Source organism: Hordeum vulgare, chromosome 5H, assembly GCF_904849725.1.
Source record: "Hordeum vulgare subsp. vulgare chromosome 5H, MorexV3_pseudomolecules_assembly, whole genome shotgun sequence".
Classification (NCBI taxonomy): Eukaryota; Viridiplantae; Streptophyta; class Magnoliopsida; order Poales; family Poaceae; genus Hordeum; species Hordeum vulgare.
The window spans coordinates 6,811,325-6,826,143 of NC_058522.1; positions in this window are offsets into that span (position 1 = coordinate 6,811,325).

Genomic DNA, 14,819 nt, shown 5'->3' on the forward strand with positions numbered 1-14,819 from the left:
AATATGTTCCATTGGAATCATAGTTGGTTCCCTTCAAATAGTTGTAGTGAAACAATTTTGATTAGTTGAAGGGGAACACAATCTGATTGGAATAGTGTTCCATAATCTGAAAAATCATATTAGAATGAACTAGTGTTTAATATGTTCCATTGGAATCATAGTTGGTTCGCTTCAAATAGTTGTAGTGAAACAATTTTGATTAGTTGAAGGGAACACAATCTGATTGGAATAGTGTTCCATAATCTAAAAAATCTGATTGGTTCAATATGTTCCATTGAAATCATAGTTGTAGTGATACAATTTTATGCGGTGTTCTTTGATCCAAGGTTATGAAAATTGAATATAGCTAGTGATCTCTCTAGGTTTCATTGGATAACAATATGATATGTCATAGTCATGAAAATTGCATATAGCTAGTGATCTCTCTAGGTTCCATTGGATAGCTATAGTGATCTCTCTAGGTTCCATTGCATATGTTCTATTTGAATCCTAAAGATAAGTTTCTCTTTAGTTGTAGTGAAACATGTTTCCTTATTGCAGCAGTATGTAACATTTGTTCCATTTTAATTTGTTTCTGTTGCAGGAGTGACAAGCATTGTCCAGAACTCATGGAGTTCCTTCGCAGCAGCATCACTTTTGCTTCTGTTGACATAAGGAACGACAAGCTGAAGATGAGGCACAGCTTCGGTATTGAGATACCAGCTGGTTGCCTCGTTGATCTCCAAACGATATTCAGGCTTCGACATGATAGGACTTCGATGGCTCATATGGCAGTTGCCTTGATCGACGAGTCATATGGTGATATGAAGACCAGTTTCCTAAAGTATCAGCACAAACTTTGGAAGAAGGGCCCACTTGATGATATCAACATTGAGTATGCAGCAAAAGATGCATACGTTTCATACGAGTTGTACCGCAAGATTCGAGTCGTCAACTATGGCCAGCGTCACCTCGAGGAACGTGGACATTCTGATTTAGATGATTCAGACGAGTAGTGTTCTAAACGTCGAACACTTGTATATATATATCTATGGTAGCTATTATTATGTACTATTTGGGCTAGTATCATGTACTTCTTGGACCAATTTATATATGTCTAGTTTCTGTTTGTGCCAATATAGTTTCCAAATTTGAATGGTTTAGCCCTTTCTAACTTCATTTGCTACTTTTGAATGGTTTAGCCCTTTCTAACTTCATGGTATCATGCATTTCGACCACATATATATACAAAAAGTCTTCAGTTCAAATAAGTTCAAAAAATGAAATCCCCTTTGTAACAGATCTGTTTTTGATTAAAACAATCATTTAAAAATGAAAGATCATTAGTCCCACGTGGCGTGCAGCGGAACCACGTGGCGTGCCGCGGAACCACTTTTTTTGTGGGGGTCGCTTCTCCTTCTTGTCATTGTGCTAGATATTGGTTATGCACTAGGGGAAGTAGGAGTAGCGACCATCATCGAGGGTTGAAAAATCAGGTGAGCTAGTGTCCACGATATATGAGAGAAGAAGAAATCCCTTTGTGATGTGCCTTTGAATGGTGCATTTTGAACACACAAAAAGTATGGAGTTCAAATAAGTTCAAAAAAAATGAAATCCCTTTGTAAGAGATTAGTTCTCATTCGAAACCCTGCTACTCCGAGAGAGATTGTCAGTTTTGTACACGAACTGCATCCAGTTTTTGTCGTAAACCTCTCAACTTTTTAACACATGCTATGTGGGTGAAATGATGATAGCATGCCAACTTTCAACATTTTCAGAGTTCATTTGTAGTGCTTTTCAATTTCAGGGTCAACTAGCTCAAAAAAAAATAAGTAAATGCACGAAATATACCAAATGAAGTCAGAAATTGTTGAAATTTTGTGATGTGCCTTTGAATGGTGCATTTTGAACACACAAAAAGTATGGAATTCAAATAAGTTCAAAAAAATGAAATCCCTTTGTAAGAGATGAGTTCTCGTTCGAAACCCTGCTACTTCGAGAGAGATTGTCAGTTTTGTACACGAACTGCATCCAGTTTTTGTCGTAGCCCTCTCAACTTTTTAACACATGCTGTGTCGGTGAACTGATGATAGCATGCCAGCTTTCAACATTTTCAGAGTTCATTTGTAGTGCATTTCAATTTCAGGGTCAACTAGCTCAAAAAAAATAAGTAAATGCACGAAATATACCAAATGAAGTCAGAAATTGTTCAAATTTTGTGATGTGCTTTGAATGGTGCATTTTGAACACACAAAAAGTATGGAGTTCAAATAAGTTCAAAAAATGAAATCCCTTTGTAAGAGATGAGTTCTCGTTCGAAACCCCGCTACTTCGAGAGAGATTGTTAGTTTTGTACACGAACTGCATCCAGTTTTTGTCGTAGCCCTCTCAACTTTTTAACACATGCTATGTGGGTGAAATGATGATAGCATGCCAACTTTCAACATTTTCAGAGTTCATTTGTAGTGCTTTTCAATTTCAGGGTCAACTAGCTCAAAAAAAAATAAGTAAATGCACGAAATATACCAAATGAAGTCAGAAATTGTTGAAATTTTGTGATGTGCCTTTGAAAAGTGCATTTTGAACACACAAAAAGTATGGATTTCAAATAAGTTCAAAAAAATGAATTCCCTTTGTAAGAGATGAGTTCTCGTTCGAATCCCTCCTACTTCGAGAGAGATTGTCAGTTTTGTACATGAACTGCATCCAGTTTTTGTCGTAGCCCTCTCAACTTTTTAACACATGCTATGTGGGTGAAATGATGATAGCATGCCAACTTTCAACATTTTCAGAGTTCATTTGTAGTGCTTTTCAATTTCAGGGTCAACTAGCTCAAAAAAAAAAGTAAATGCACGAAATATACCAAATGAAGTCAGAAATTGTTGACATTTTGTGATGTGCCTTTGAATGGTTCATTTTGAACACACAAAAAGTATGGAGTTCAAATAACAAAATAAAAATAAATCTCTTTGTAAGAGATGAGTTCTCGTTCGAAACCCTCCTACTTCGAGAGAGATTGTCAGTTTTGTACACGAACTGCATCCAGTTTTTGTCGTAGCCCTCTCAACTTTTTAACACATGCTATGTGTGTGAAATGATGATATCATGCCAACTTTCAACATTTTCAGAGTTCATTTATAGTGCTTTTCAATTTCAGGGTCAACTAGCTCAAAAAAAAATAAGTAAATGCACGAAATATACCAAATGAAGTCAGAAATTGTTGAAATTTTGTGATGTGCCTTTGAATGGTGCATTTTGAACACACAAAAAGTATGGAGTTCAAATAAGTTGAAAAAAATGAATTCCCTTTGTAAGAGATGAGTTCTCTTTCGAAACCGTGCTACTTCGAGAGAGATTGTTAGGTTTGTACACGAACTGCATCCAGTTTTTGTCGTAGCCCTCTCAACTTTTTAACACATGCTATGTGGGTGAAATGATGATAGCATGCCAACTTGCAACATTTTCAGAGTTCATTGTAGTGCTTTTCAATTTCAGGGTCAACTAGCTCAAAAAAATAAGTAAATGCACGAAATATACCAAATGAAGTCAGAAATTGTTGAAATTTTGTGATGTGCCTTTGAAAGGTGCATTTTGAACACACAAAAAGTATGGATTTCAAATAAGTTCAAAAAAATGAAATCCCTTTGTAAGAGATGAGTTCTCGTTCGAAACCCAGCTACTTCGAGAGAGATTGTCAGTTTTGTACACGAACTGCATCCAGTTTTTGTAGTAGCCCTCTCAACTTTTTAACACATGTTATGTGGGTGAAATGATGATAGCATGCCAACTTTCAACATTTTCAGAGTTCATTTGTAGTGCTTTTCAATTTCAGGGTCAACTAGCTCAAAAAAAAAAGTAAATGCACGAAATATACCAAATGAAGTCAAAATAACAAAATAGATAATAGTTTGGATAGTCCAAATTATGAATTCTGAAAATAAAAAATAGTTTTGCATTATTTATTCAATTTGAAACACTTTTCATTATCATAGTTTTGTCAAATTCTCAAATATGCAAAAAGAATTTTTAATAAACATAGTTTTTAATTGAAAATAACAAAATAGTTAATAGTTTGGATAGTCAAAATTATTAATTATGAAAATAAAAAATAGTTTTGCATTATTTATTCAATATAAAACACTTTTCATTATCATATTTAGTCAATTTCTCAAATATGCAAAAAGAATTTTTAATAAACATAGTTTTTAATTGAAAATAACAAAATAGATAATAGTTTGGATAGTCAAAATTATTAATTATGAAAATAGAAAATAGTTTTGAATTATTTATTCAATTTCAAACACTTTCCATTATCATAGTTTTGTCAAATTCTCAAATATGCAAAAAGAATGTTTTTAATAAACATAGTTTTTAATTGAAAATAACAAAATAAGTTAATAGTTTGGATAGTCAAAATAGTTAATTTTGAAAATATAAAAAAATTGAAACTATATGAGAAATCATGGACAAAATTCGACCTGAATTCACTTTGAATTCAGATTGAATTTTCTCCACAATTTCGAATATAGTTTCAATTTTCAGTAAGTTTAGCCCCGTAAGCTTGCTTTAGAGAGGAGCTCGATGGACAAGCTGCGACGGGGCTTATAAACAAGTGTTTTTCCCCCTCGCTTGGCGAGGTGGGACTAAACTTATCGTGCAGCCGAGGAGGGGCTTTAGTCCCGGGTGGAGCCACGACCCGGGACTATAGACCCCCTTTAGTCCCGGCTGGAGCCACGCCCCGGGACTAAAGACCCCCTGCTTCCCGCCTCCTGGTCTGCCCGAAAAGAGGCCTTTAGTCCCGGGTCGTGGCTCCACCCGGGACTAAAGGGGGTCTTTAGTCCCGGCCCGAGCCACGCACCGGGACTATAGATCCACCTATATAAGCGGGACTTCGAAAATTTCCAACCCAATTCGTCCATTTCTCTTCTTCTTCCTCTCGTTCTCCTACCCGGCGCGGCACAGCCACAAACTAACCGACGCCGTCGGCTGCCCGCCGTCCTGCTCGCCGCCGCCTGCCGTCCGCCTCGCCGTCGGCCGTCCTCCTCGCCGCCGCGCCGTCCTCCTAGCCGTCGCGCCGTGCTCCTCGCCTTCGCGCCGTCCTCCGCGCCGTCCTCCTCGCCGCGTGCCGTCGACACCTCCCGCCGGTAAGCCCCGCCCCCTCCTCCCCAACACTCCGGCCAGTATATATAGAAGAAAGGAAGAAAAAGGAGAAGAAAAGAAGAAAAAGGAGAAGAAAAGAAGAAAAAGGAGAAGAAAAGAAGAAAAAGAAAAAGATTTTTTTGTCATTTAATTCCTATTGTTATTAGGTTTGTGCTAGATTATTAGGGTTAGTAATATTTAGAATTAGGTTAGGGTTACAAGAAGAAGAAATATGAACAAAAATAAGAAAATAAGAATAGGAAAAATGAAAATAAGAAGAGGAGGAGAAGAAAAGAAGAAAAAGTGTATATTGTATAGTGTATATGCTTAAGTGTATAGTGTATATAGTGTATAGTGTATAAGGAGAGGAGGAATTTTGCTATAGTGTATATAGTGTATAGTGTATAAGAAACGAAGAAAAGAAGAGGAGGAGAAGAGAAGAAAAGAAGAGGAGGAGAAGAAAAATGAAAATAAGAAGAGGAGGAATTTTGCTACTGTATAGTGTATATGCTTAAGTGTTAATAGTGTTTCTTAGATTATTGCTTAATTTTGCTATTGTATATGCTTAAGTGTTAATAGTTTAATTTTGCTATTGTATATGCTTAAGTGTTAATAGTTTATTTTTAGCAAGAAAATTAATAGAACTAGTTTATTTTTTTAGTTCATTTTACGATGCCTATCGCGCATCCTCGTCGTCGACTCGATGGAGGACACCTGCTTGATGAGAGGGCCTTGTCCGGGGCTGGGCTCCGCCCGGCTGGTATTGGGAGGTGCTACCTTCCGGGGGGCGTAGGTTGGTGAGGAGCCAGCCCGTCGTTGACCCGATCCTTGTTTGGTGGCGGTCGCGTGGGCCAGTGAGGGTGTCGAGGCTTCCGGACTCCGCGGAGGTGGTACGTCACCGTGTCAGCGAGGAGGATGAGCACGTCCGTCGCTACATGGTTGCGTCGGAGGGCAGGTTCGAGCATACGTGGCAGGTTCTTCGGGGATCTCACTGGACCTATGATCCTATGATGGTTCCTTCTCTTTGGGTGTCCACCGCCCGCGCCGATACCCGTCGGGCGCTACGGTTCTAGATGTATTAGTGATGCTATATGTATGATAGTATTCGAGGAGTATTAGTGATAATATTCGACGATGTACGGACAAAAGTGATGATGTATTAGCTTATAATTGAATGCATGCTAATTTGAATACTACTTTATTTTACGATTTGGTTTTGTTTATTGAATGCTCAAATTGGAAAAGTACTCCTACTTTGAATACTATGCAGGAATGTAGGAGTCTCAAATTGGAAAAGTACTCCTAATTTGGTTTTTGGTACAAAGGTTAAGAGAATCCGTTTTTTGCAGAACTATGGATCCACATATCAGGAACCTCGAACAGGAAGAACTTCTGGAAGATATAATCAAAGACGGCTCCGACATTGAAACAGCTGAATCTCCATTGTCATGTCTAAACCAGGACGTTGGAATGGAGGTCGAGCGACACGAAGATGAAGCCGATGGGGCAGGAGATAGGTCCAATGACGGAGAAGGTGATAGCTCCACTGATGGAGAAGCCGGTGAACAGGAGAAGTCCGACGAGGTATACATATGAAGTTCGACAATCACTTGTAATATGTGAAAAATATTGGAGATAGCTCTATATTGTATACATATACATTCATTTGACGAATGTTTCTCCCTCTTAGGCCTCCACATCGAGCAAAACTAAGAAACGAGGCCCGACTAGAAAGTTGGATGCACGGACGCATTACACATTTGAGGTGATATTCCCTACGGGCGAACCCAAGCTTCCTAAGAATGCTGCTGACACATTCAAGAAGCAATGCGGAGTTCTCGTTAGGGATCACGTCCCGATCAGCGTTCGGGAGTGGAACAAGCGCAAAGGGGCAGCCGATAGTGACTATGTCGCCGAAAGGTACAAAGATAATCTTTGGAATGATCTCATGTCACATTTCAACCTGCCAGAATGTGAGAATGAAGACGCCGCAGACAAACTAAGGGCCAAAGTCAAGCAGTGGACTCTGAAGAAGATGGCCGAACTGTTCCGTAGCTGGAAGAAGAAGCTATGGAAAAACTATCTGAAGACACAGAAAGTGCCAGTATTCGAGGGGTATCTAGCCAAGCAGGCGAATCACTGGAAGGCATTTCAAGAGTACAAAGAGTCAGAAGATGCCCAGGCATTATCAGAAAAGAACAAGATAAATGCCGACAAGAAGAAATATCACCACAAGCTGGGGCCAGGGGGCTATGAGGCTGCCATCCCAAAGTGGGATAAGGAAGAGCAAGATCTGATAGATAAAGGCGTCGTACCTGAACCACTCCGTGATGAGTGGGAATTGAGAGCAAGAAATTGGTTCCTTGCGCATGGTGGGTCGTACGACGAAACAACAGGGGACCTCATCTGCAATGACAATCTTAGGATACCCAGGGAGAATTGGAAAAGGATAGTGAAAGAAATTAAGGAGGGACAAAGAAAGTTCATTGCAGATACAGATAAAGATTTGCTCACACTGGTCCTCGGCAATGACGAACATGGAGGACGAACGCGAGGCTTCGGTCCTTCTTACCCGTGGTGGCTTGGGTTTTCCAGAGACCAAGACACTTACAGAAGCCGAGAGAGAGCAAAGAAGCGGCAGCAGGATGAGGAGAATGACTAGTTCAACCAGTTGCTTGCCAGGATTAACGAGCAACAGAAGCAGATTGATGAGCTTAGAGGAGTACCGCACCAGGAAGATCCTGCAGTTGATATTACCGGCGCCCCATCTAAGCGGAAAGCATGGCTGAATCTGAGGCCCCGCCCGACGATGAACGAAGGATGATAGAGGGCGGTCCCGGCTACCCCGTGGATGGAATCAAGGAGTCAACATCATGTGAACTCCATCAGAAATTCAAGAACATATCCATGAAGGTGGCCGTCGGACAAGCTTTACCTTCTGGCCCTGATGCACGCTCGCATGGCCGTGAGATTCCAGCTGGCTTTGCTAAAGTCGGGGTGGATGAAATCATGACGGGGTTTAATGATATGGAGCTCGACATAGCTGGACCCAAAGATGAGAGGACACTCGGAGAAGTACTGGGTGGAGTCATCCTATGGGACAAGAACTACATCAAGCTTCCAGGCTCGGCCCCAAGGACAACACCGCCTCCGAGTCGTCGCAGGTCACCTACACCTCCATTACCTCCAAGCCCTCCACATGACGTCGGCCAGCACAACACGAGTCCATCTCGATCACCGCCGCCGGACTTGGGTCGTCCGTCTCCGCCGCCGCCCGCACATGATACTAAGCGGTAGCGTGCCAGCAAGAACGCTTCGTCGATGATTTCTAAGGGACGGAGCTCCCCAAAGCGCAAACTGTCGCCCCTCCCAAAGGTACCTCATGCTAATCTTCCTATCAGACCTTATGATCGTACCCCCGAGGAAAACGCCAGGATAGCAAAGGAACAGCATGATGCGCAGATGAAAAGGAAGGAACCCGAGCCCCGCCCGAAATACACCGAGAAGAACATAGCATGGGCAAAAGACTTCATAACCACTCCATCACAATATGACTTACACTATAAGCCTGATGAATAGACACGCACATTGCAGAAGGAAGTGAAAAAGAGCAGGTCACGTGCAAGTGCAAGTGGGAGCAAATCAAGTTCAACTACAAGCAAGAAAAAATCAGACGTTCCTCAGCTTGGAAAACAGGCCAAACAGTCGATCCCACCCCTCAAGGTGTTAACCGAGAATGTTCCCCCTCCGGTGCAGGGGCAAGCTTTTGAAAAAGCAAAGGAGTTGGCGGATGAATGTGGTATCTCGGTTGAAGATTTGCTGGCTTCCCAAGACGACAGGATACCCAAGGCTGTGGTAGCCCCTAAGCCACAGTTTGTCATGGGAGAGCCTTTGGTCAGCAAAGATGATCTCCCAACAAATATGCGTTACTTGCATACATGGTACTTAAGTGAATCAAAGAATGGGAGAACGATGATCGTGCTGAGTGTCCCACAGGAGTACTACGGCCGCTCCGAAGAAATCCATATCGACTTTGATGAACTCTTCCAGATGTACAATGGCGACGCCCTCGACAAATCGGTTATGAGTTGCTATTGTGTAAGTTTTTCAATTCATTGTGTACATATAACTTGTTTAGTTATTTCAATTCATTGTCTATATATAACTTGTACTCTATTATGCAGAATGAAGATTCTGGAGTGTAAAAGTAAGAGCATCCTAAATATTGGGTTTCTTGATCCAGATAAAATACATATAGCGACGCTAACTAATTATCCCAAGGAGACGGAGGAAAACCTTCTAAGATTTCTAAGAGATCAAAATTTCTGTGATCACATACTGTTTCCATACAACTTCAGGTGAGGGTCTTTACTCTGTTGTGTCCATTCACTTATAAGTGTAATTGATAAGTTACTGACACACACACACACACATATGTATATATATATATATATATACATGTGCAGCTTCCATTGGATTCTGTTGGACATTCAAATTGATAAGGGAAGAGTTGATGCCTTCGACCCATTATCGAGACCCTTGGAACAGTTCCAAAGCCTGCAGGACATGCTCCAAGGGTAATTTTAATCATTCTTGCGCTCTATCGGTCTCTTTCGATGATTTTCTGATATATCAATTAATGAAAAACTTAGCAAATCATTATCCTTGTCGGGCAGGGTTTGGAATCGGTTCAAGTGCGTGACTCCCGGTAACTTTCCTGAGAAGCTGACCTTTAGAGCGGCTCAGGTAAGTAGTAGTATGATATACTTCTATTAATTTTCAATACATTTATGATGCTAGATTATTGTTTTGATTATATATATTCTATTCTCGTAAAGTGCGACCAGCAGCCACGGGGAACGCATCTATGCAGATACTATGTTTGCGAGACCATTCGCACGTTTACCTCTGAGTTCAAGGATCACAGATTCGACGTAAGCAATGAACATTCACATCTCTATTTTTACCCATCATTCTTTGTTATCATGATTGATATTCATATTCATCTCCTCTTCTTATATAGCACACGGCCATGAGGATGAAGGTCCTACCAGAGCAACGCGCGATTGCTGTTGCAGAGGAGCTTGCGGGATTTCTGAGGACGGAAGCTATAGAAGACAAAGGACGATTTAGTGTAGCTAAGGGTCATTACTGATGTTCGTCCATGTAATCGAATAGACGGGCTCTAGTCCCGATAATTCAGATCTCCATATAATTGTATATATATGATCGCTTGTAAGATAAGTTAATCTTATATATATATGCATAATTATTTCTATTTTAAATTATATGAAAACTAATTCCCGAACACAAAACGAGGCATCACGTTAATCTCCTGAACACCTAAACCCTAAAACCCTAAAACCCAAAAATAATTTCATTCAAAAAAAAACACAAAAGCCAGCAAAATCTGAAAATCTTTAGTCCCGGACCGTGTAACGAACCGGGACTAAAGGGTCTGCCCCTGGGGCGCTACGAGGCGCCCACGTGGAGCACCTTTAGTCCCGGCGTGTAAGAGGGCCGGGACGAAATGGTTAGGCCTTTAGTCACGCCCCTTTAGTCCCGGTTGGTGAACCGGGGCTTACGGGCCGGGGCTATAGGCCCTGTCCCCACTGTTGGGGAACGTCGCATGGGAAACAAAAAATTTCCTACACGCACGAAGACCTATCATGGTGATGTCCATCTACGAGAGGGGATGTGTGATCTACGTATCCTTGTAGACCATACAGCAGAAGCGTTAGTCAACGCGGTTGATGTAGTGGAACGTCCTCACGTCCCTCGATCCGCCCCGCGAACTATCCCGCGATCAGTCCCACGATCTAGTGCCGAACGAACAGCACGTCCGCGTTCAGCACACATACAGCTCGACGATGATCTCGGCCTTCTTGATCCAGCAAGAGAGACGGAGAGGTAGAAGAGTTCTCCGGCAGCGTGACGACGCTCCGGAGGTTGGTGATGATCTCGTCTCAGCAGGGCTCCGCCCGACCTCCGCAAAAACGCGATCTAGAGGTAAAACCGTGGAGATATGTGGTCGGGCTGGCAAAGTTGTCTCAAATCAGCCCTAAAACCCCACTATATATAGGAGGGAGAGGGGGAGCCTAGCCTTGGGGTCCAAGAACCCCCAAGGGGTCGGCCGAGCCAAGGGGGGAAGGATTCCCCTCCCAAACCGAGTCCTACTTGGTTTGGAAGGTGGAGTCCTTCTTCCCTTTCCCACCTCCTCCTTTTTTTTCTTTTTTCTCTTTGATTTTCTTCCCAATGCGCATAGGCCCCTTTTGGGCTGTCCCACCAGCCCACTAAGGGCTGGTGCGGCACCCCCAATACCTATGGGCTTCCCCGGGGTGGGTGCCCCCCCCCCGGTGAACTCCCGGAACCCATTCGTCATTCCCGACACATTCCCGGTAACTCCGAAAACCTTTCGGTAATCAAATGAGGTCATCCTATATATCAATCTTCGTTTCCGGACCATTCCGGAAACCCTCGCGATGTCCGTGATCTCATCCGGGACTCCGAACAACATTCGGTAACCAACCATATAACTCAAATACGCATAAAACAACGTCGAACCTGAAGTGTGCAGACCCTGCGGGTTCGAGAACTATGTAGACATGACCCGAGAGACTCCTCGGTCAATATCCAATAGCGGGACCTGGATGCCCATATTGGATCCTACATATTCTACGAAGATCTTATCGTTTGAACCTCAGTGCCAAGGATTCATATAATCCCGTATGTCATTCCCTTTGTCCTTCGTTATGTCACTTGCCCAAGATTCGATCGTCAGTATCCGCATACCTATTTCAATCTCGTTTACCGACAAGTCTCTTTACTCATTCCGTAATACAAGATCCCGCAACTTACAATAAGTCACATTGCTTGCAGGGCTTGTGTGTGATGTTGTATTACCGAGTGGGCCCCGAGATACCTCTCCGTCACACGGAGTGACAAATCCCAGTCTCGATCCATATATACTAACTCAACGAACACCTTCGGAGATACCTGTAGAGCATCTTTATAGTCACCCAGTTACGTTGCGACGTTTGATACACACAAAGTATTCCTCCGGTGTTAGTGAGTTATATGATCTCATGGTCATAGGAACAAATACTTGACACGCAGAAAACAATAGCAATAAAATGACACGATCAACATGCTACGTCTATTAGTTTGGGTCTAGTCCATCACGTGATTCTCCTAATGACGCGATCCAGTTATCAAGCAACAACACCTTGTTCATAATCAGAAGACACTGACTATCGTTGATCAACTGGCTATCCAACTAGAGGCTTGCTAGGGACAGTGTTTTGTCTATGTATCCTCACATGTATATAAGTCTTCATTCAATACAATTATAGCATGGATAATAAACGATTATCTTGATACAGGAATTATAATAATAACTATATTTATTATTGCCTCTAGGGCATAATTCCAACAGTCTCCCACTTGCACTAGAGTCAATAATCTAGCCCTCACATCATCATGCGAATTACATTGTAATAAATCTAACACCCATACAGTTCTGGTGTTGATCATGCTTTGCCCATGGAAGAGGTTTAGTCAGCGGGTCTGCTACATTCAGATCCGTGTGCACATTGCATATATTTACGTCCTCCCCTTCGACGTAGTCGCGGATGAGGTTGAAGCGTCGTTTGATGTGTCTGGACTTCTTGTGAAACCGTGGTTCCTTTGCTAGGGCAATGGCACCCGTGTTGTCACAGAACAAGGTTATTGGATTCAGTGCGCTCGGCACTACTCCAAGATCCGTCATGAACTGCTTCATCCAGACACCCTCCTTAGCCGCCTCCGAGGCAGCCATGTACTCCGCTTCACATGTAGAATCTGCTACGACGCTCTGCTTGGAACTGCACCAGTTACCGCACCCCCATTAAGAATAAATACGTATCCGATTTGCGACTTAGAGTCGTCCGGATCTGTGTCAAAGCTTGCATCGACGTAACCTTTTATGGCGAGCTCTTCGTCACCTCCATACACGAGAAACATCTCCTTAGTCCTTTTCAGGTACTTCGGGATATTCTTGACCGCCGTCAAGTGATCCACTCCTGGATTACTCTGGAACCTACATGCCATACTTATGGCCGGGATAACGTCCGGTCTAGTGCACAGCATTGCATACATGATAGAACCTATGGCTGAAGCATAGGGGACGGAGCGCATATGCTCTCTATCTTCATCAGTTGCTGGGCACTGAGTCTTACTCAATCTCGTACCTTGTAAAACTGGCAAGAACCCTTTCTTGGACTGTTCCATTTTGAACCTCTTCAAAACTTTACCAAGGTATGTGCTTTGTGAAAGTCCTATCAGGCGTTTTGATCTATCCCTGTAGATCTTAATGCCTAGAATGTAAGCAGCTTCTCCTAGGTCCTTCATAGAGAAACTTTTATTCAAGTAATCCTTTATGCTCTTCAAAAACTCTACGTTGTTTCCAATCAGCAATATGTCATCCACATATAATATTAGAAACGCCACAGAGCTCCCACTCACTTTCTTGTAAATACAAGATTCTCCAACCACTTGCATAAACCCAAATGCTTTGATCACCTCATCAAAGCGTTTGTTCCAACTCCGAGATGCTTGCACCAGTCCATAAATGGATCGCTGGAGCTTGCACACCTTGTTAGCATTCTTAGGATCGACAAAACCTTCGGGTTGCATCATATACAACTCTTCCTTAAGGAAACCGTTAAGGAACGCCGTTTTGACATCCATCTGCCAGATTTCATAATCAAAAAATGCAGCTATTGCTAACATGATTCTGACGGACTTAAGCATCGCTACGGGTGAGAATGTCTCATCGTAGTTAACTCCTTGAACTTGTGAAAAACCCTTTGCCACAAGTCGAGCTTTATAAACGGTCACATTGCCGTCAGCGTCCGTCTTCCTCTTAAAGATCCATTTGTTCTGAATAGCCTTGCGGCCCTCAGGCAGTACTTCCAAAGTCCACACTTTGTTCTCATACATGGATCCTATCTCGGACTTCATGGCTTCTAGCCATTTGTTGGAATCTGGGCCCACCATTGCTTCTTCATAATTTGCAGGTTCATTGTTGTCCAACAACATGATTGATAAGACGGGATTACCGTACCACTCTGGAGCAACACGTGGTCTCGTCGACCTGCGTGGTTCGACAGAAACTTGAACCGGAGTTTCATGATCATCATCATTAACTTCCTCCTCAACCGGCGTCGCAATGATAGAGGTTTCCCCTTGCCCTGCGCCACCATCCAGAGGGATGAGAGGTTCCACAACCTCGTCAAGTTCTATCTTCCTCCCACTCAATTCTCTCGAGAGAAACTCCTTCTCGAGAAAAGCTCCGTTTTTAGCAACAAACACTTTGCCCTCGGATTTGAGATAGAAGGTGTACCCAACTGTCTCTTTTGGGTAACCTATGAAGATGCACTTTTCCGCTTTGCCTTCCAGCTTTTCAGGCTGAAGCTTTTTGACATAAGCATCACATCCCCAAACTTTAAGAAACGACAGCTTTGGCCTTTTGCCATACCACAGTTCGTATGGTGTCGTCTCAACGGATTTTGATGGTGCCCTATTTAAAGTGAATGCAGCTGTTTCTAATGAATAACCCCAAAATGATAATGGCAAATCGGTAAGAGACATCATAGATCACACCATCTCTAATAAAGTACGATTACGACGTTCGGACACACCATTACGCCGTGGTGTTCCAG